The sequence below is a fragment of the Vulpes vulpes genome, chromosome 14, assembly GCF_048418805.1.
Source record: "Vulpes vulpes isolate BD-2025 chromosome 14, VulVul3, whole genome shotgun sequence".
In the NCBI taxonomy this organism is placed as follows: domain Eukaryota; kingdom Metazoa; phylum Chordata; class Mammalia; order Carnivora; family Canidae; genus Vulpes; species Vulpes vulpes.
The window spans coordinates 63686059-63709831 of NC_132793.1; the positions used below are offsets into that span (position 1 = coordinate 63686059).

Below are 23773 nucleotides of genomic sequence, written 5' to 3' on the forward strand. Positions count from 1 at the left end.
AAATTATATAATGTTAGCTATGGACTTTAAATCTATTGCTTTTATTATGTTGCGGTACATTTACTTTATACTTTGTTGAGAGTTTTTTTAAAATCATAAATGGTTGTTGAATTTTGTCAAATGTTTCTTCTGCATCTCTTGAGATGATCATGTGATTTTTATCCTTCAGTTTATTAATGCACTGTATCATCCTGATTGATTTGCAGATGTTGGTATATCCTTGCATTCCTGGAATAAATCCCACTTGATCATGGTATATTATTCTTTTAATGTACTTTTGAATTTGACTAATATTTTGTTGAAGATTTTTGCATCTGTGTTGATCAAAGATAATAGCCAGCAATTTTTTGTGGTGTTCTTCTCTGGTTTTGTTATCAGGGTAATGCTGGCCTTGTGAAGTGAATTTAGAAATATTCCCTCCTTTTTAATTTTTTGGAAGAGTTTGAAAAGGATAGGTGTTAAATCTTTAAGTGTTGATGATGTGTTTATGTTTCCTTATTAATTTTCTATTTCCCTGAGAAATCCATTGATGTAAGTGAGGTATTAAAGTCTTCTACTGTTATTGTGGTGCTGTCCTTATGTTCCTTTAGGTCTGTTAATTTTTGCTTTATATATTTGAGTGTTCCTTTTTTAGGTATATATTTACAAATGTTATATCCTCTTCTGGGATTGACCCCTTTTATCATTATAAATAAGGATCATATTTTATATGATCAAATAATGCCCATATTTTTCTTTTTTTATAATCTATTTTTAAAGTTTATTTTATGTGATATGGCTACTCCATCTTTTTTTCTCTTTCATTTCTGTTTGTGTGGAACTTCTTTTTTCATCCCTTCACTTTCAGCCTGTGTTTGTCCTTAAATCTGAAGTGAGTCTTTTGTAGACAGTGTATAGATTGGTCTTGTTTTTTTATCCATTCAGCTACTTTTTATCTTTTGATTTGAGAATTTAGTCCATTTACATTTAAAATAATTATTGATAGATATATACTTATTACCATTTTGTTAATTGTTATTTGGTTGTATTTTAGTTCCTTTCAGTTCTTTCTTATTCTTTTGCAGTCTTTCCTTGTGGTTTGATGACTTTTTTAGTGTTTTGCTTAGATTTCTTTCTTACTATCTTTTGTTTATATACTTTAGATTTTTGGTTCTCATGATGCTCACTTATAACAGCCCCCCCCCCCGTGTGTGTGTGTATATATATATATACAAACATATATATCATATATATATGAAAAAAAACCCCAACCCATTTTAATTAATTAATTTTTAAAAGATTTTATTTATTCATGAGAGACAGAGAGGAGAGAGGTAGAGACACAGGTAGAGGGAGAAGCAGGCTCCATACAGGGAACCTGATGTGGGGACTCAGTCCTGGGACTCCAGGATCATGCCCTGGGCTGAAGGCAGGTGCTAAGCTGCTGAGCCACCTAGGTGTCCCCAACCCAACCCATTTTAAATTGATAGCAGCTTAGGTTGTTTGTTTTGTTTTGTTTTGTTTTTCCTTTCAAAGTAGGCTCCATGCTTAGCATGGAGCCCAATGCAGGGCTTGAACTCATGATGATCCTGAGATCAAGACCAGAGTTGAGATGGAATTGAACATTTAACCAACTGAGCCACTCAGGCATCACTGGAGCCCTGGGTGGCACCATCCCAATAGCAGCTTAGTTTTGAATGCATTTTAAAAGTCATATTAAAAAAAAAGTCTTATTTACTCCCTACCCCACATTTTATGTTTTTGATGTCATTTTTTAATATTTTTATTTTTACTTTTTATTTAAACATTTTTAAAATTTAAATTCAGTTTAGTTAACAAGTAGTGTATTATTGGTCTTAGAGGTAGAATTTAGTGATTCATCAGTTGCATATAACTCAGTGCTCATTACATCAAGTGCCCTCTTTATTGCCCATCACCCAATTACCCCGTCCCCCCACCCACCTTTAACTGATAATTGTAATTACACTTTTTTTTTTTACTGTTTTTGTCTTTTAATTTTCATAGTAACTTTCTAAGTAAGTAATCTACCTTTTCAATATATTTACTTTTACTAATGAGGTTTATACTTTCATATTCTTAATACTTATTAATGCCCTTCTTTGCAGCTTAAAGATGTATTTCTTGTAAGGTTAATTTAATGGTGATGACCTTTTTGGCTTTTTTTTTTTTTTTTGGCCCAGAATACTCTTTATCTCTTTTTCTATTCTGAATGAAAACCTAGCTGGATAAAGTATTCTTGGTGACAAGTTTTTTTCCTCTAGCATGACCTGTAAGATTTCTCTCAATATTCTGTTGATAATCTTATGAGGGTTCCCTTGTATGTGACCAGTTGTTTTCTCATGCTGCTTTTAAGATTCTTTCTCTTTAATTATTGACAATTTAGTTATGTCAATATGTCTTGCTGTGGATATTTTTGGGTTCCTCTCATTTGTAACTTTCTGGGCTTCCTGGATCTGAATATTGGTTTAGGGAAATTTTCAGCCATTATTTCTTCAAATAAGTTTTCTGTTCTTTTCTCTCTCTCCTTTCCTTCTGGGACTTCTATAATATGAATGTTATTTCATGTGATACTGTCCTATTGGTCCCTTAAACTACTTTCACTTTATAAAATTCTTTTATCTTTCTGTTGCTTTGTGTGAATGAATTCCACTGCCTTTGAGCTCAGTGATCATTTCTGCTCTGATCTAGTCTGCTGTTGAATCCTTATAGTGTGTTTTTTGGTTCAGTTATATTCTGCAGCTCTATGACTTCTTTTTGGCACTTTCTTATGTTTTGTATTTCTTTGTTGAAGTTCTCACCATGTTCATCCATTCTCCCAAGTTAGTTGAACATATTTGTGACTATTTTTTTTTATAAATAAATTTATTTTTTATTGGTGTTCAATTTGCCAACATATAGAATAACACCCAGTGCTCATCCCATCAAGTGCCCCCCTCAGTGCCCATCACCCAGTCACCCCCCACCCCCTGCCCACCTCCCCTTCCACCACCCCTAGTTTGTTTCCCAGAGTTAGGAGTCTCTCATGTTCTGTCTCCCTTTCTGATATTTTCCACTCATTTTTTCTCCTTTCCCCTTTATTCCCTTTCACTATTTTTTATATTCCCCAAATGAATGAGACCCTATAGGGGGTTTGTCCTTCTCCGATTGACTTATTTCACTCAGCATAATACCCTCCAGTTCCATCCATGTCGAAGCAAATGGTGGGTATTTGTCGTTTCTAATGGCTGAGTAATATTCCATTGTATACATAAACCACATCTTCTTTATCCATTCATCTTTCGATGGACACCGAGGCTCCTTCCACAGTTTGGCTATTGTGGACATTGCAGCTATAAACATAAGGGCGCAGGTGTCCTGGCGTTTCATTGCATCTGTATCTTTGGGATAAATCCCTAGCAGTACAATTGCTGGGTCGTAGGGCAGATCTATTTTTAACTCTTTGAGGAACCTCCACAGTTTTCCAGAGTGGCTGCACCAGTCTTTGTGACTATTTGAATTCCTTATCAGAGATATATTACTTATCTCTGTTTCATTAAGGTGGTTTTTTTTTTTTTTGAGGTTTTGTATTCTTTCATTTAATATATATTTTTCTGTTTTTTTTTTTTTTTTTTTTTTTTTTCTGGGAAACACTCTGGGCTTGTTTCTATGTATTAGGCAAAACAGTTACCTCTTCTAGTCTGGAAGGAGTGACCTTGTGTGGGAGATAAACCTTATCTTTTAACCTTGCTCTAGCTCTGGTTGTCTTTCAGACCTTTGTGATTATCTAAGCAGCCTGATTTATACTAGATAAGTCAAGGTGTGCCAAGACCTGTCAGGGTTCCAAAGGAAGGGATCTCAGTCAGCACCTATTTTCAGGCTGATTGGAAACGAGACCCTCAGGCAGCAGCTTTTAAAGTCTGCAAGTATATACAGTCCTCTGGAACTTAAACCTTGCTGACTTCCAGATAAAGTGTTCTGGATGTGACCTCTGGGTGACAGTTGCAAAAACTGGGACTTCAGACAAATATGTAAGCTCCTTTTTGGGAGGTACTATGGAGCTATATTAAATCTGAGGATGGCATCCCCCTGCATATGTTCCCTAAGCTGCTCTGTAGCTTCTGAATGTGTGGCAAATCTGAAGTCTGCCCCTCAGGCTGAAGCTCCAGGAAAGGTAAATAGACCTTTCCCCAGGAGGACTGGGGAATGTTTCACTCTCTGTCTGTGCAGTGCCCTGGGGGTGGGTGGTAGCCTGCCAAGGATCATCTCTGACTATTTCAGTCCCATGGAGCCCAGAAATGTAACTCCTCCTGGCTACCAGAGCCAGGTGATCACAGTGTCCCTTTGTATGCCCGCTGGCTTTAGCGAGGAATTGGGAGAACGTAGGGCCAGCATGCACCCACTAGCTTTTGCAGGGCAGCAGGAAACACTGGACCAGGGTATGCTCACTGGCATTAGCAAGTTCAAATTACCATTTTTGTGTTCTCCTAACTTGTAGCACCTTTTTTCTGGAGATAGTCCCAATGTGCTTCGCCTCCTCTGGCACACGCTTTAAGATTAGCCAAATGAATCTCCTTCACGTAGAGTCTAGACATTTTTCAAACTGCTGCTTTTTTCCTGGGCCCCATGGGTTGTGAGTCTGTCCATAAGTCGTTTGAGTGCAAAATCTCAGTTCCCTACAGCTCTTTGGGTCTCTTGGACCTGAGCCCTGGTTGTTTGCAAAGCCAGATGTTTTCGAGGCTTATTTCTCTTGTAGGTCTCGAGGCTGTGGTGCCTTCTATGGAGAGTGATGAACCCCTTTCTCCTCAGGGAGCTCAGGATTTGTGAGATCTCTCCTGATTGTGGGTTGACAGCTTGGTGGTGGTGGTGGGGGCGTGGTGAGACTGTGCCTTTACCTTTCTTAGCCATCTTGATGTAGCCCTTTTACCATTTGTTGTGAAGGAACTTTGAAGCTACATTCCAGGTCTTTTTTAGAGGGAATTATTCCAAATGTAGCTATAAATTTGGTCTGTTTATGGGAAGAGGTGAGTTCAGGATCTTTCTATGCTACCATCTTGGACTGCCTGTAGAGATAATGAATTTAATCAAGTACTTTCTTCTTTTTAAAAATATTTTATTTGTTTGTTTGTTTGTTTGTTTATTTATTATATTATTTATCCCTGCGATCTGGGGGGAGGGGCAGAGGGAGGGAGAGCATCTCAAGCACACTTCGAGCTGAGCAGGGAGCCCATTGCAGGGCTCAATCTCATGATCTGAGATCATCACCTGAGCTGAAACCAAGAGTCAGATACTTCATGGACTGAGCCACCCAGGTGCCTCTAAATCAAGTAATTTCTGGGACACCTGGGTAGCTCAGTGGTTGAGTGCTTCTGGCCCAGGTCGTGATCCTGGGGTCCTGGGATCAAGTCCAGCATTGGGCTCCCCTTGGGGAGCCTGCTTCTCCCTCTGGTTATATCTCTGCCTCTGTGTCTTTCATGAATAAATAAATAAGATCTTAAATAAATAAATAAATCAAGTAATATCTTTATGTAACTGCCTAATATTAAGATAAAGCAACTAAGACTGGAGTTACAAAAACACATAAATAACTAAAAGATTGTGTGATTTTTGTTATGTACTTACATATTTGCAGTGTAATAGTTGAGAATAACTTGTAATATTCAGGTTAAAAATTTATGCTTTTTGCGTCTTCCATGTAGTCCTGATTATACCACTTGTAGTTGATGTACCATTGCTTTCACATTTTGTATGGTACTACTTTGAAGTGTATGACATAAAAGCGAATTAAAACATTTATGATTGCTACACAGTCCAACACGGATTTCAGCCAGTGAAAATGTTGCAGTTTGGATTAATTAAGAGGCGTCGGAGACCCATGGTTTCTGTGACACATCAAGGTCAGTTGACCTGGATATGTCTTGCCAAATTTTTTCTGTGGAATAAATATGTTGTTTGTAAACAGGATGACTAAGCATTCACTCATAAGATTTTAAGTTCACAAAGTATGAGACACCTGGGTAAAAGGTCAAATGTGAAAGGTTATTAGCCGTTTTGGGCCTATTCTTGTATGGAACCTTTGTCTGCCTTAGTCTGAGGTCTTGGAAATAGTTCACACAAGGTTTTTTGCCAAAAGACTACTGAGATTTGGCTCAGGCAGGATTCTAGTACAAAATCCTGTTCTCTTTTTTTCTCACTCTTTTGTGTGTCTTGTTGTCCGAGGTTTATGAAAATTCAGGGAATTTTATAGAAGCTAAGTATATAAATGAAACAACCAAAAAAATTCATATCTTATATAAAATAAATTTAGAATTTTCTTTTTAGAGACAGAGGTCCACAAATTGAATGTATTATAAGTCTTTGAAAAATTAATTGCAAATTACAGTTTAGAAAAAGAGTAAGTATATCAAACTAACAAAGAAGATTGAAAATACTGGCAGAAAAACTTGGTGGCAGTTGTAGGCTTTTTAAAAAGGTCCTATATATTCATTTTACCTGAGCCTCTAGAGCAATCTTTAAATACTAGTGAGATACTTTAATTAATGGGATATTTTTCTGTTATATGTTATACTGTTGAATGTTATTTGCTCTGTATTCTGTAGCAAAAAAATATAATTAGTCTTCAAGACTTTTTGTCTTGCTTTAGATTTATTACCATTTTTATTCTTCCTCAGAGTAAGAATGCATTCCAGGAATAAAAAAAAGAAAGTGAATGTTAGATTTACTTTCTCTGGCTTTAAAGCTTAACTGGAAGAGCCTTCTGCAGTTTTTTGGTTGTCATACTTGTCTGCAATAGTAGTTTGTTTTCTCATGTTTATATACTAATTCAGGGTTACAAGTTCTGTGTTGGTCAGATTTGGTATATTTTCATTCTTGGGTTTGTTAATAGAGATGTAGGCACTGGATATATATTTTTAAATTTTTATTTATTTAAGTAAGCTCTGCGCTCAGTGTAGGGTGTGAACTCATGAACCAGAGATCAAGAGTCATGTGCTCTTCTGACTGAGCTGGCCAGGTGTGCCTTACCACTAGACTGACTTTTCTTTTCTTTTCTTTTCTTTTCTTTTCTTTTCTTTTCTTTTCTTTTCTTTTCTTTCTTTTCTTCCTTCCTTCCTTCCTTCCTTCTTTTCTTTTCTTTCTTTTCTTTTCTTTTCTTTTCTTTTCTTTTTCTTTTTTTTTCTTTCTTTTCTTTTCTTTCAGATTTTTTATTTATTCAACAGAGAGAAAGCAAGCACACAGACAGGAGGAGAGGCAGGCAGAGGGAGAGGGAGAAGCAGGCTCCCTGCCGAGTAGGGAACCCGATGCTGGGCTTGACCCCAAGATCCTGAGATCATGACCTGAGCCAAAGGCAGATACTTAACTGACTGAGCCACCCAGGTGCCTCACCACTGAATTTTCTTAGGGTAGAAAAAAAGTAGGCAAGGGACAATGAAAAGATGGCAAAATAATTATTCTCAAATCCAAAGTATAGACCATTTATCAATGAACTTTTGTATGGTAGCAATTAAAAAGAGATCACCCAGATAAATGGAAAAACAAAAACATTTTATTAGGAAATTTAGAGTAACTCCTAGTGGAAACTAAAGCATGCAGTTTGGATCATAAGCAGTGATACCTTGGCTTTCCTTATTTAGTTGTACTAATGAGCATAGGCATGGGAAGGATTGGACTTTCCAGTGTGTTTCATAATGTCTGATTTCTTTTTTCCTTGTAGAACAATGAAAGCCATTTATCTTAAAAATTTTTTTAAAAATATTTTATTTGAGAGTGAGAACATGAGATAGAGAGAGAGAGAGAAAGAGATCACAAAGGGTGGTGGGGGGATGTAGAGGGAGAAGTAGACTCCCTGTTGAGCAGGGAGCCGGATGTGGGACTTGATTGCAGGACCCAGGGATTATCACCTGAGCTGAAGGCAGATGTTTAACTAACTGAGCCACCCAGTCATCCTAAAAAAAGTTTTAATTTAAAGTCCATTTGATTAACATATAGTGTATTATTAGTTTCAGAGGTAGAGTTTAGTGATTCATTAATTGCATATAATATCCAGTGCTCATTACATCAAGTGCCCTCCTTAATGCCCATTATTCAGTTACCCCATTCCCCATCCACCTCTACTCCAGTAGCCCTCAGTTTGTTTCTTATAGTTAAGATTCTCTTATGGTTTGCTTCCCTGTTTCCATCTTATTTTATTTTTCCTTCCCTTCCCCTATGTTCACCAGTTTTGTTTCTTAAATTCCACATATGAGTGAAATCATATGATATTTGTCTTTCTCTGACTTATTTTATTTAGCATAATACACTCTAGCTTCATCCACATTGTTGCAAATGATGAGATTTCATTCTTTTTGATGGTTGAGTAGTATTCAATTTTGCACACAAACACACACATGTACACACACAGACGCACTACATCTTCTTTATCCATTTGTCTGTTGATGGACATCTGGGCTCTTTCCAAAGTTGGGCTATTGTTGATAATGCCGCTGTAAACAATGGGGTGCATGTACCTCTTTGAATCTTTGTCCTTTGGGTAAATATCTAGTAGTGCAGTTGTTGGGTCATATTTTTAACTTTTTGAGAAACCTCCATACTGTTTTCCAGAGTGGCTGTACCAGTTTTCATTCCTATCAGTGGTGTAAGATGGTTGCCCTTTCTCTGCATCCTTGCCAACACCAATTGTTTTCTATATTGTTCATTTTAGCCATTCTGGCAGGTATGAGGTGGTATCTCATGATGGTTTTGATTTGCGTTTCCCTGATGATGAGTGATATTGAGTATCTTTTCATGTGCCTGTTGGCCATCTGATGTCTTCTTTGGAGAAATGTCTATTCATGTCTTCTGCCCATTTCTTAACTGGGTCATTTGTTTTTTGGGTGTTGAGTTTGATTATGTTCTTTATAGATTTTGGACACTCTTTATCAGATATCATTTGCAAATATCTTTCCCCATTCCATAGACTGCCTTTTACAATTGAAAATAGAATTGATTGCTTGATTTCTCTTTCTGCTACTTCATTATTAGCGTATAGGAATGCAACATATTTTTGTACATTGATTTTATATCCTATGACTTTGCTGAATTCATATATCAGTTCTAGCATTTTTTTAGTGGAAGTCTTTCAGGCGTTCTCTGTTTTTTTTTTTTTTTTTTTTTCCTTAGAGCGAGCAAGAGCGAGTAAGTGTAGGAGAGGGGCAGAGAGGGATAATTCCAAGCAAGCTCCATGCCCAGTATGGAGCCTGACACAGGTTTCAATCTCATGACCCTGAGATATTGAACTGAGTCAAAATACAGAGTTGGTTGTTCAGCTGACCAAGCAATGCAGGTTCCCCAGCTTTCAGGTTTTATATATAGAGTATCATGTCATCTGCAAAGAGTGAAAGTTTGACTTCTTCCTTGCTGATCTGGATGCCTTTTTAAAAAATCTTTTTGTTTACTGACTGCTGAGGCTGGAACTTTGGAACAACAGTGGTAAGAGTTGGGGACATCCCTGTCGTGTTCCTGATCTTAGGGGAAAAGCTCTCAATTTTTCCCTATTGAGGATGACATTATTAGCTGTGGGTCTTTCGTATATGGCCTTTATGATGTTGAGATATGTTCCATCTATCCTTGCTTTCTTGAGGGTTTTTATCAATAAAGGATGCTGCTTTGACAGATGCCTTTTCTGCATCTATTAAGAGAATCATGTGGTTCTTATTCTTTCTTTTATTAATGTGGTATATCATGTTGATTGAATACTTTCTTACATTTTTCTATCTCTGTTGAAATTCTCATTTTGTTCTCGGGACCTTGGTAAGGATCTTTATGACCATTATTTTGAAATCTTTCTTGGATAGATAACTTATCTCTGTTTCATTAATCTCTTTTTTGTGAGTTTTATCTTATTCTTTTGTTTGTAACATATTCCTTTTCCTTCAATTTTCATGACTTTCTTTATTGGGTTGCAACATTTAACAAAACAAACCCCTCTCCCAGTCTTGACAGAGTTGTCTTGTGTCTAAATGAGCCTTACCATTCAGCCTGGCTCAAGCTCTTGGTTCTCTCAAATCTTTACAATTGTCCAATCCACCTTATTTGTTCTTTGTTGTTCCAAATAGTTGAAGGTGTGCCAAGACCTGTTTCTTTTTTTTTTTTTAATTGGAGTTCTATTTGCCAACATTTAGCATAACACCCAGTGCTCATCCTGCCAAGTGTCCCCCTGAGTGCCCATCACCCAGTCACCCCATCCCCTCCCACTTTCCCTTCCAGTATCCCTGTTCATTTCCCAGAGTTAGGTGTCTCTCATGTTTTGTCACCCTCACTGATATTTTCACTAACTTTCTTTCCTTTCCCTTTATTCCCTTTCACTAATTTTTATATTCCCCAAATGAATGAGACCATATAATGTTAGTCCTTTTCTGATTGACTTATTTCACTCCGCATAATACCCTCCAGGTCCCTCCATGTCGAAGCAAATAGTGGGTATTTGTTGTTTCTAATGGCTGAGTAATATTCCCAAGACCTGTTTCTATGTGGGTATTTTCTTGTTTGTCAAACGTGTACTTCTCAGTCAGCTAGTTTTTGGGTATCTTTTGGAGTGAATTGCCTTATATATAGTTGAAGATTAGCTGAGTCAATGAGAGTTGATGAGTTCAGGGTCCACCTGTGTTGCCATCTTGGACTAGAAGTAAGTTTTGATACAGAATTTAAAGTAAGGACATCATCTACTTTATATAAAACTAGTATCCCAGCTTACGTTTAGCTCTTTGGAGGCCATTTCTTCAATAGCACAGATTTGAATTTTTTTTTATCATTTTTTTTAGTATTCATCAGTGGATATATACACACAATGGATTATTATTCAGTCATAAGAAATAAGGAAATTCTTTGATTTGTGACAGCATGGACCTTCAAGGCATATGTTATATGAAATAAGCCAGATACAGAAGATAGTGCGTGTGGTATCACATGTGGAATTAAAAAAAAAATCCCCAAACTTCAAACTCGTAGGACTAGAGTGGGAGAGGCTTGGAGCTAGGGGAAATAGAAATTGGCAAAAGAGCCCAAATTTTCTAATATAAGATGTATAATGCCTAAGATCTAATGTGAGCATAGTAAGTAACATTTAAAAAAAGATAAAGATACTGGATGGAACTGGATTTTATTCTGTCACAAGTTCCGTGATTTATGTTGGCCAAATCAATTAACATGAGTCAGTTTTTTAAAAAAAATATTTATTTATTCATGAGAGACACACAGAGAGAGAGAGAGGCAGAAACACAGGCAGAGGGGGAAGCAGGCTCCATGCAGGGAGCCTGATGGTGGGACTCGATCCTGGGTCTCCAGGATTATACACTGGACTGAAGGCAGCACTAAACCACTGAGCCACCTGGGCTGCCCCGAGTGACAGTTTCTAATCTGTGAAGTGGATATAAGGCTAATGTAAGGACTTAATGAGCTAGTTTATCTAAAAGAACTTTGTGAACTTCAAAGCTTACCTACTGATTTTACTAAGTATGAAAGTTTTGAATATTGGTACAAAATAAGGAAGGAAAATCATTTTTCCCCTCTTTCTACAAAATCACAATTTATTATATATAAATATATTTTTTTTAAAAAAGATTTTATTTATTTTTTGACAGAGCACAAGCGAGGGGAACTGCAGAGGGAGAGGAAGAAGCAGGCTCCCCACTGAGCAGAGAGTCTGCCATTGGGCTCAATCCCAGGTCCCCAGAATCATGACCTGAGCTGAAGGCACTTAACCGACTGAGCCAGCCAGGTGCCCCTGTTTTTTATATTTTATATTAACAAATCTGCATGAATAAAAGTGAAGCTAGAGTTTTAATGTAGTATTTCTAAATTTAGATCTAGGATTCCTGTATCCTCAAAATCTTTATAACATAAATTAATTTCTTATTGAAAATGATTAAATAATTCATCTATGATCACTTTGGCCTTGACTCCATAGGAAAAGAGAAATAGACAGTTGTAGGTACTTTGAAGTGAATAAATTATTGAGGGAAAAAAAGATTTAAAATTTTTTTTGGTACAATCTCTGTGTTAATTAAGATAATTGCCAAATTCTTCACTTTTTCTATAATCTAAGTGTTACTGAGTCAGTTGTATGTGTTAATCTTTTTTTAAACTTCTTGATGTCTTCATCTTTCTTTTAGCATATATGTGTTGGCATTTGGCCCCTATCAGCATTACTGTAGTTACCAGTAACTTTGGTGAGCTTCTTCCCTTTAATATAGGATTGCTTTAGGAAACTTCAGTTCTTTCTTATTTTTCCAGCAGTGATAACAGCACCCTTATCAACTGTTATTTGTATTATGTGAGAAATAACTTTCTAACATCATTAATACAGGCTAGCCAACATATGTTGAGGACCATACAGTATATATACATATGCATATACACATACATATGAATATATACATAATAATTTTCTTTATTACTCATTCAATTTTGAATTGTACTAAACCAAAAATAAGAATTGTCCTTTATGCTGTTCATTTTTTTTAAAGAGATAGAATTAGTTATATCTTCACCATTTAAATTCATAAAGTATAGAACGTTGGAATTTCACACTGTTGGATTGTTCCTCTGAGGTATTTAGAGGATACTGATATAAACATTTATAAGTATTAACATCTCATCTGTTGATGAAGTATTGTGATATTTCCAGATGCTTGATTTTGCAATTTACATTCTTATTTTGGTCAAAGAATTATAAAAGTCAACTTTTTCCCCCCCTTTGGACTAGGAAAATGTAGAAGCTTTATTTTGCCACAGAAGGAGAGTACTATATTAATCTGGTGTTTTGGTTTAGACCGTCATTTATGTTTTGCTCATTTAAACAATTTCCTTTGTTTTTGATGGAATATGAGAACTTATTTGTGCTCATCAGAGTCTTTATAGCATGTGGTGCAAATACACTTAATAATGGGTTGTGTTATTCTTGAAAATTTTCTTGACATTCATGGGATGAGAATCTGGTCCTAGATTAGATACTTTTTAACTTAGATTAAGGCATTCTTTATTTTAGTAGAATAAACCTATACATTTCTTCTTGTTGGATAAAAAAGGAGAATAGTAATACAATTAAAATATTTGTTTGATCTTATTAGAATTTCAATTATTAGTCTACTTGTTTAGAAACTTTCCTTTGGATAAGTGAGCATGGTAAATATGTGAAAATGAGACCGAATCTGACAACTTTTTCGCGTACATTTGGAATTTTCTCTTTAGAAAAAGGAAAATATGGAAGTGTTCATTAACAAAAAAGTGGAGACTAACTGAACAAATCTATATCCAATCTTAAACTATGCAGAAGAGACAACTAAAATAAAAATTTAAACAACCTATAGTTTTTGAGCATGGGCAAACTGTCATAATAATATGTGTATATATATTTCAGTTTTTAAATAGGGAGATCACATCTTTTCTGTGTGATTCACATGAGTTTAATAGGATCTTTATATTACTATAAATAATAGTGAATGTGAATTTGTCTCTTAAAAACTATGATTCTTAACATTGAGACTATAGATACAGTAATGCTCAGTTTGTCTTTCTATAAATAGAGAGGGCTTTTAAAGCTTCATCTAGGAGAAATGTCAATTTGTGTATAGTCATCATTCATGAGTAATATTCTAGAAATTCTTAGCTTAGACTTCTTAAATGTTATTTTACTCTAATTTTTCAAATAATATATTGTATTTTAAGTATTCTGAACAAAATATGTAGTAGCAGTTGTAGAATCCTTTTTTATGAAGCATCACACGTTTTTTTTGTAGTTGGATATTTACCTTTATATCAATTATTAAGAATTATTGGGCAATAGCAACAGAAATTGCTATTGGGGCTCCAAATTGCATGTCTAAACAAGAAAGCGTTGTTTCAGAGGGTCTTTTCTTTGAAAAATTTAATATACACTTATGTATACTTTCATATTATTTTCTAAAAAAAGATTTTCTCCATTTCAGAGAGAGAGCACACACATAAGCATGGGGGAGGGGTGGGAATTGGGGAGGGAGTAGAGGGAAGCAGATTCCCTACTGAGCAGGGAGCCGGATGTGAGGCTTGATCCCCTGACTCAGGGCTTATGAGCTGAGCTGAAGACAGATGCTTAACTGACTGACCCACCCAGGTGCCCCTAGTTTCATATTCTTTAAAATAGACTAACAAATAAGTTATCACCAAAGTATATGGTGTCAAAACAGAAATTAAGGGTTCTCAGTATCATAAACTGTGGGCAGTTTTTTGAGTTTATTTCCACACACGTGAATGTGAGTGTGGATATGTATCTTCAAGTTTTCCATTTTATTTTTATTTTTAAAGATTTTATTTATTTATTCATGAGAGACAGAGAGAGAGGCAGAGACACAGGCAGAGGGAGAAGCAGGCTCCATGCAAGGAGCCTGATGTGGGACTCGATCCTGGGACCCCAGGATCACACCTCGGGCTGAAAGCAGTCGCCAAACAGCTGAGCCACCCAGGGATCCCAAGTTTTCCATTTTAAAGACTTACATAGCGGACTCAAATTATACATTTGCCTTGAGATTTGGCCAAATAAAGAAAGTATTCCATTCAATGAATCTGTGCTGGGAGTGAATATGAGATGTAAATCCTCTGTTACTGTTGGTTTCAGCTCCTTTGTATGCATTAGATTGTGTTTCTAGGGTTTAAAAGCATATGTACACACAATACATATCTTTATATATACACACACATACACATATATGTATACAGGTATATATACATAAATGTAATTTAACACAATATGAAATGCAAGCCAACTACTTTATCTGGGATTCAACTAAAGAAAAAATATAACTGGCTATGAGAGGAAGTCTTCAGTGTGTGTTGTGCAAAAGGATTCTGATTATATGCAGATTTTTCTTATGTGCTGACTTTAGATTCTAATTACTGAGAAAGAGGTCATTGAAATAGTGTTTTTTGTTTAATTTATAGTTTTTAATAGTTTTGTAGACTGTTTTAATCTACTTTAATAGATTCCTGCACCAGCCTGTACCATGATGATTTCTCAGATGTATATTGTAGGGGGCCCAAAGAAGCATATAATACTGTGGGTTAAATTGTCAGCTTTGATATTGATCCTCTTTAGGCTCAGACCAGTTTCTTTACTGCTAATTGTACTCTCTATTTTTACGTGGATGTTTGTTTTTGTTTTTATACACTGTCACAAGTACTTACAACATACATATCGTTTAATTTTGCCTGCCACGTAATTACTAAATATTTGAAGAGTATATGAAGAATTGTGTTGTAGATATAATGGTTCCCGTTTTAATGGTAAAGAAACTGAAGTACAGTTGAAGGCAAATGTACTGTCTTAGATGACAGGATCTGGGTTCATTTTCCATTTCTGAGATTACATGACTTTGGAAAATCTTTGTCTTTTTAGTCTCTTTTTTCTCATCTGGGGTTTTGAGGGTTATTGGGAGAGTTGGATGAAATCCCCCAAGTGAAAATATTTTGAACTGTAAGTTTCCATATAAATAAAAAGCCAGGATTACAGTATTCTACTATATTACCAATTGTAAAGCCATCAGTTTGAATCCACATTACTAATATTTATCATAAATGTAATTTTGCAGGATTCTTGTTATCATGAGCCCAAAACTTTAGAGGTCATTTTATGCCTGTAATATATTGTAGAAGTCCCTTGAATGAAAGTTTCTTTTCTTTTTTTCCCCCTAGTTCAAATTTATTCGGGTTTGTAAACTACAAAAACAGTTATGTAACAGGTTACCCACATAGTTTTATTCTTCCTGCTTTAACCCGATCTTTCCTAGAATATGGAATAAAGAATCTTGGTGACCAGTTCGTCTATTTCGTTCATCTCTTCTGGAATGAAGAAAATAAACTTGATTAGTTATGACATGTAAGTTTTCTGGCATGAGTATATGAAATAAATGATCTAATTATTGTTGCCCAGTAATATTTTAAATCTATAAGAAAAATACCCACTTCATCTTTCTTAAATTTGTTTCCCTTTCTGCTATGATTTGAGGATATTCTGGAGTTACTTGGCTGTTTTTTTTTTTTTTTTTTTTTTTAGTCTTAAATATCTAATTCAGCGTACTTTGAAACAATGGGATTATACTCTGAAACTGCAATAAACAAACAGAAATTAAGCCATCACAAGAGAAAATATGAAATGGAAGTATATAATCAAATAAATGGGAAAAATAAGTTTGAGAAGGATTGTAGAAGACTAACAGGAGATATCACTAGTGTGTTTCTTACTTAGTGGTTGTTTTCTTTCAGGAAAAATCTTATCAGCTGGAGAGTCGCTCTTTTCTTTGAAGTAAGCTCTGGTTTCTCTGAAATCAGATTTTGTATTCCCCAGGCTCCACTCTGCAATGCCAGCGCAAACATACATTAGCAGCTGTACAACACTTTAAAGAGTTAGCAGGAAGGTATCAAGCAATTACTTATTCCATTTTAGACCTTTAGAAGTTTTTAAAAAAAATTCTAGAGTTTTAGGGAGAGGAAAAATAAGACAGTCTAAATACACTTCATGGAAAAAAATATGTAAAGTAGTAAAGTAAATTAATTGAAAAGATTGCATTCTATCAGTGGGAGATTCAGGAAAATATTCCTATTGTTTTTATAAACAAACTACTTGGTTTCTTTTTCTAGTTTGGTAGATAGGTGCTATTCTAGTGAGTCTTTTGTTAACTAGTGCATTGTACAGTGAAGTAATTCTGGATTAAATAGATTTTTTTGATGATGTGAAGGGTTCAGATTGTTCTGTTCTAGTTTCTAAACCTCACGGAGATTTACTGTTGGTTTAATTCTTAGTATTGCTGCTATGCATTTCAAGTATCTAATTTTATATTACTGTGTGTGGTACAGTGAAAAGATGGGGTCAGAATATTTGGGTTACAGTTTTGGCTTTTCTACTTAATAGTTTTGTGTCTTTGACAATCATTTAACTTCTTTGCCCTTGGAGTCCTCATTTGTGAAAGAGGGCTAATAATACTTACCCATATAACTTATAGGATTACTATCTAGCTTAAGTGAGAATTTATGTGAAAATGCCTTGTAAATTGTAAAGTGCTGTTTGATATATCACTTAAAATACTTTCTTTAGAATGAGAAGGGGTATAAAGGAAAAATTAAGTTATTTGTTATTATTTCTGTTTACTAACATTCATATGAGAAATACCAATCATAATCTTTATTAGGTAGAGTGGGAATACTCCAGAAAGGCAAACTGCTATTGTCAGTAAAGGCTTAGAGAGAAGTTTAATAAAGGACATAGATATTAGGTCATGTATATTCTTATATTTGAAATTGAGTTCAGCTCTAGAATCGTTTAATATTACTTTTTGATCTTATTTATCTGTATACCATATATGAAAATAAATTGAGTGTCTATGTACTTGTGTGTAATATATTTACAATGTAATGCATGTATATATTGTCTGGGTGAACCAAAGTACTGTAGCAGGCATATGAATAGATAATTCCTTTTGAGGAGAAAACTTCACTCATTCATTCATTTTTCTGTGTTATTTTTTATGCCAGGTACAAGTTAATTGTCCTGGCTCCAATATTTGACTGCATTAATTATGAAAACTTGGTTGTCAGTTTGTTGATAGCATGGTTTTTGGTTTCTATTTATATTTTGAACCATTTAAACAGATCCTCAGAATCCTCCCTGGAAGTAGATATTATTAAGGATGCATTCTGTTTTCAGTTTATTATCTTTAATTTATACATTAAAGAGACAAAATTGGTATACAAAAGAGATTAAAAATGGTGTATTTTTTGGATGTAAAGCTGCAGTTTGATGAATGTCTTCTCGTGTTATGTTCCTTCCATTCAGTCACCAATTTTTCAGGCCCAGTAGCAAACGAGAGATTTTTCTAAAAGTGAAAGAAGCAATCAGTGTTTTGTTCTTACTGTTGTTCATTTATTAACACATATTTATTGATGACTTGATCCAAGTCAAACAGTATGATAGATCCTGAAAATAAATTAGTAGGAAATTATAATCTAGTAGAGAGCATGAACATTAATCAAATAATTTCAGAATTAAATTAAAATACTTATAAATACTAAGGAGAGGCATGTAGTTTTATGAGAAGAGACAACAGTTGAGAGAAATAGAAAAATTAATAAATTAATATTTGAATGATAAAAAGGAGTGAGAAATTACCCTATGTAGTTAGTCAATAACAACATTATTACATATACATATCACAAACTTCTAGTGGTGAGAGTTTTGATGAAATTATAGACAAGTAATTTTTCACTGGCTAGGTATACTTAAACAATTTTGATGTAATAAGGAATTATATAAAATAGTTTATAAAAGTTATGTTAAAAAATAAAAAATAAATTAATTTGACATACAACATCATGTAAATTTAAGGTATAGCATGTTATTTTAGTATATATATTTTTTTTAAACACAGTGTCCTTTTTTTTTTTTTTTTTGGAAGATTTTATTTATTTATTCATGATAGAGAGAGAGAGAGAGAGAGGCAGAGACACAGGCAGAGGGAGAAGCAGGCTCCATGCACTGGGAGCCCGACGTGGGATTCGATCCCGGGTCTCCAGGATCGCGCCCTGGGCCAAAGGCAGGCGCCAAACCGCTGTGCCACCCAGGGATCCCCTATTTTAGTATATTTCTATATTCTATGTTGTAATATGATTGCCACTGTAGCAAAATTTACCACATTACATAATTATAGATATTATGGAATCTATTCAATAATATTGTTGTCTGTATTTATTATACTGCACATTAAATCACCCTGGTTTATTTACCAAAAAATAAAAATAAAAAATAAAAACTGGACCATAAGAGTAAACCCTCATGGTTTTATTTTATATGCTTCCAGGGGTGAAATAATTCTATATGCTAAATTATTATCTCTTTACACATTCTACTTTCTTGTATATGGTGTTTCTTTGCCTTGAAAACGTTGGAAAATACAACTTTAGGCAGCCCGGGTGGCTCAGGTTTAAGCAACACCTTCAGCCCAGGGCCTGATCCTGGAGTGCGGGGATCGAGTCCCACATCAGGCTGCCTGCATGGAGCCTGTTTCTTCCTCTGCCTATGTCTCTGCATCTTTCTCTCTGTGTCTCTCATGAATAAATAAATGAAATCTTTAAAAAAAAAATAATAATTCAATATATCAATCTCAAGACGCCCCAACTAAAATATTTCTTGTGCTTAAATGGAATAAAATAAACATTTTAATAACATTTTAGTGCTTATTGATTAGTGAAGGGCAGATAATTTACAAATAATCTCAAGTTTATATGATATTAGTGTTTTCTAAGTTTGCAGGCTGTGTGACAGTACCTCTCACTTTATTACTTGTAGAACTCCTAAATACATTTCATTTTTTAATGAATACCAGAGGTAAAAATTCCTTGGTAGTTTGGAAGTTGGGGAGAGGAAAAAATGTATATCTTTGAGTTGTATATTTTAATTATGAGGTAAATGCCCTTATGTTCATTTTGTTTCCAACTCTTGTTTGGCAATTTTCAATTTAGATTTATCAAATAGTAACAAGTTTTTACAAGTTCAGTATATGGTGTAGAATATGTAGTATTAAATGTTAGTAGAAATACCAAGCTAAAAATACTCCTCTCATCTCTTTCAATCCTTTGTCATTAAAAAAGTATTCCTTTTTGTAGCTCTGTATTTAACAACCAGCAGCGTTATCCTGGCTTTGAATATATAATAGAATATGAAAGGAAAGTTGAATGTTTCAAACTACATTGTAATTTTATATTCAAATACACTGTAATCTTATCTCTTAACTCCTGGTTTATGGTGATCTCCATCAGAGTTAACTGTTATAATTAGGATTAATGAAGCATAAAATGCTTTCCCTCCCCCTTTCTGAGTAGGGGACATTCTGTTCCCTAACTTTCTTTCTTTTTTTTCCATTTCCTAATTTTCAATCCTTGAAATTCAAGCTTAAATTTTACTCTATGCTAAAAATTTCTTATGTTCAGTAAGAATATTACCCATCCCCCATCAAGGTTGGGAGGTTAATTTCAGTATACATATTTTATGAAAGATGATAAAAATCAGAAATGTCTCAATATTTTACCACAAAATAAATTAAAAAGAGATAATTACTATAATTTCTAGCCTTTTGTACTACCATCCAAAATAATATCAGTCTTACCATTTCATAATAGTCATGCTGCTTAACACATCATAAATAGTTAAACTTCTCTTCTTTGCTCTAGATGTTTCTGTAACACACTTTGTGATGTAACTAAAAGAAAAGTTGGGTATGTGAGTAGCAAAGGAGACCCAATCCTTCCTTCCATGTTCCTTGATTCCTTGGATGCGTGATGACATGGATAGATCACTGAACAAATTGAGATCTCGGGTTAATGTTACACGTGTGAGTAGTTGTATTTGCCTCTCTTTCTCAAATTAGTCAATTTTAACACATAGTATTTTGACATATTTGCTTTATATAATTTTGTTGTTTAAGATCACAGAGACTGTTGAATCCCTTCACATTCCATTCTCATTCACTTCACTTCTCCAGGAGTAACCTCTAAGTTTTTATATTTCTATGTATGTATGTACCTATAAGTCATATACACCTGCTCTGCCAATATGGTAGCCCTCAGCCACATGTGACTTTAAATTTAAATTAATTAAAATAAAATGCATTCAGTTCCTCAGGAACACTAGCCACATTACAACTCTTTTTTATATGTAGCTTAGGCTACTGTATTGGATGGGGCAGATACAGAACATCTTCATATTGTGGAAAAGTTCTTATATAAGTTTGCATGTTTTAAACTTCATATAAATTATATTTTACTATTCATATTATGGAGCTTATTTTTTTTCTCAGTATTGTGTTTCTGAAACTTATCTATGTGACTTTCAGATTTATGGACATTTAGACCATTTCCAGTTTTTAATTTTATTTATTTATTTATCTATTTATTTATATTTTTATTGGAGTTTGATTTGCCAATGCTGCAATGAGCACTTTTATGCATGTTTCTTTGCACATATGTGTGAAAGTTTTTTTTTAGAATATGCATTTCTTGGTTGTAATCATTGTCAGCTTTACACGATGTGACCAAATCATTCCCTAAAATAGCTGTATCAGTTTCTGCCTCAACTAGCAGTTTTCTTCACATTCTTGGAGATACTTAGACTACAGACTATATAAACTATTGTTATCAAATGTTAGTTTGTTTTAATTTTGGGTTTCCCTAACATTTGGTGAGTACAAGCAACCTTTCCTATGTTTGTTGGCCATTTGGAATTTCTTTTCTGTGAATTGCCCATTTCTATTTCCTTTTTGTTGTTTTCCTTTTGATTTAGAAGTTCTTTATAATAACTCATTTTTGATTGTATGCATTATAAGTTTGTCCCATTCTGTGTTTTATCTTTTTACTTTGCTTATGGTTTCTTGATGTATAGAAGTTTTAAAATTCATTGTGTAAAAAGTTTCAGCCTTTCATGTTAATGCTTGTACTTTTTTGTATCTTGTTTATGCACGCTTTTCCTTATTTGATGCCTTATGACTAATTTCTTGCTTTTTCCCCTAAAAGTGTTAAATTTTTGCTTTCTAGATTTGGGTTTTTAAAATCACCTGGGATTTATTTTGTGAGCCAGTGATCTCATTTTTTCCCCATATGTGTAACTAATTTTTTTAGATCATTTTTTAAAAATAATTTTTCCTTTTCCCAGTGATTTGTATTGCCAACTTTTTCATTTTCCAAATTGCCATATATAGATGCATCAGTCTCTGGGTTCTCTATTCTGTATGGTTGATTTGTTTATTTTATATCTTCTGAATTGTAAGAGCTTTGTAATATGATGATGGCTATTTAAGGTGTAAGTCTTGCCACCTTGTCCATCTTCATGAAAATTGTTCTATTTTTGGTATCCTCTCTCACATGTGAATTATAGAGTCCTATTATCAAGTACAATCCCCTTATGGGATTTCTACTGGAATTGAATTAATAGAGTAATTTAATGCAAATAGACATTTTCATGAAACTTAGTCTTCCTGTCTACCAACATAGTATATCCCATTCATTTGTTTTCATTTATGCCTGACAATAAAGTTTTATAATTTAATTTATAATATAATTTATAAATTGCTTTATAGGGATCTTACTCCGATTTTGTTAGACATGCTCTTAGGTACATTATGATTCTATTTCTGTTGCTAATGAGATTTTTAAAATTACATTTCTACTTGGTTACTGTTTGTGCATAGGAATATTATTATTTGTATTTTGATCTTGTATCCAATAACCTTGTTGAACTATCTCATTAATTTTGATCTTTTATGTAATAATTTATCTGAAAATAATTTTTTAGTTCTTAGGCTTTTAATAATTTTTAAAGTTGCTTAGGATTTCCTTACTTATTAGGAAAAGGTGACTATAAGCAATATGTAGTAACAAGCATCCTCATCTTGTTTCTAACTTTAAATGCTTTAGAAATTTTCTAATTAAATATCAGTCTAAGGAAGTTTCTTTGTATTCTTAACTTGCTAAGTGGTTCTTAATAAAAGGTGATGTATAGATGCTGAGTTTTGTTTCCTGTGGAAAAAAAAGATCTTTAAAAGAGGATATGAGGTTTTTTTTATATGTTGATGTGGCAAATTACATTAATTAATCATTGCGTTCTTGGGATAACCCTTACTTGATCATGAGTAGTTTGTATATATGTGTGTATGTGTGTGTGTGTGTGTACATACGTAGATAGATATGTAGATGATGTATATAGACAAATGATTATTAATTAAATTTGCTAATATTTTGTGTAGAATTTCTTTTATTAATAGTAAATTTGAATGCTCTATTGTGTTTTCTTATATAGTTTTTGTTATTTTGAGCTTTAAGGTGATATGAGCTTTATAAAATGGGCTGAACAGCTTACTCTATTTTTTTCTGTTCATGGAATATCCTATTTAAAATAAGGGTTATCTTTTTTCAAGATTTGATAATACTTGTCTATAAACAACAGACTTGGCTTGATGCTTTCTTGTGCATAGATATTTGGCTGCTGATTTAGTTTTTTGATGTTTATGAATATATTTGGGTTTTCAGTATTCTTGAGTCAGATTTTGGTTATTTATACAGGATGTCTCAAAAGTCTTAGTGCAGTTTTAAATTTGAGTGACTTAAAGAGTATACATGCCACAGACTTGTATAATTATTTCAATGTTTATTTAAGTTTATTTTTACATTTTATGGTTTTTGAAACAAATTAAAATTTTCAGTCAGTGTTTGCCATCGTTTAACTATAGGAACTGAAACAAAATACTATAATTAAAGATTTATTATTAAATTTCTTTATAGATTTTTACTCCTTTTTTTTCTTGTACAATTTATTTGAACAAATCAGTTTATTAATTTGTAAATTTTCCCTTTGTGTTGAGGATTCCGAAGACCACTCCCAGGCTCACGGATTCACTAGGAGGACTCCTAGGATTCAGCATATAGTTGTACTCTAGGCTGTTATGTATTATATAGTAAAAGGGTACGGAGCGATATCAGTAAAGGGGAAAGGCAAATGGGGCCAAGTCTGGAGGAAGCCAGGCATGAGTCTCCAAGAGACTTTTCCTAGTGCAGTTACACAGGTTGTACTTAATTCCCTCAGGAATGAGTTGTGACAGCTATGTGAAATATCCAAAAGGAAAGCTTACTTCTCAGTGCCCAGGGTTTTTATTGGAGGCTGGTTATGTAGGCATCTTCTGCCTGGTATGTCCCAAAATTCTCAATTGCAGAGGGAGAGCAGATGTCGAGCCTTAGCCCACTTGTACAGATA

At 34.1% G+C, this 23773-nt stretch overlaps 1 long non-coding RNA gene across 2 annotated transcripts in view; it reads left to right on the forward strand.

Annotated features, from left to right (window-relative positions):
• The window catches only part of LOC112915493 (uncharacterized), a 141759-nt gene that overhangs the window by 44687 nt on the left and 73299 nt on the right, over nucleotides 1-23773 (forward strand). Inside the window, exon 5 of one of the 2 annotated variants that reach the window (XR_011997033.1) lies at nucleotides 11592-11728. The exons of the other annotated variant lie outside the window; for it this stretch is intronic. This is a non-coding gene — a long non-coding RNA (uncharacterized lncRNA). The remainder of the gene's footprint in view (nucleotides 1-11591; nucleotides 11729-23773) is intronic. 2 annotated transcript variants of the gene reach the window in all.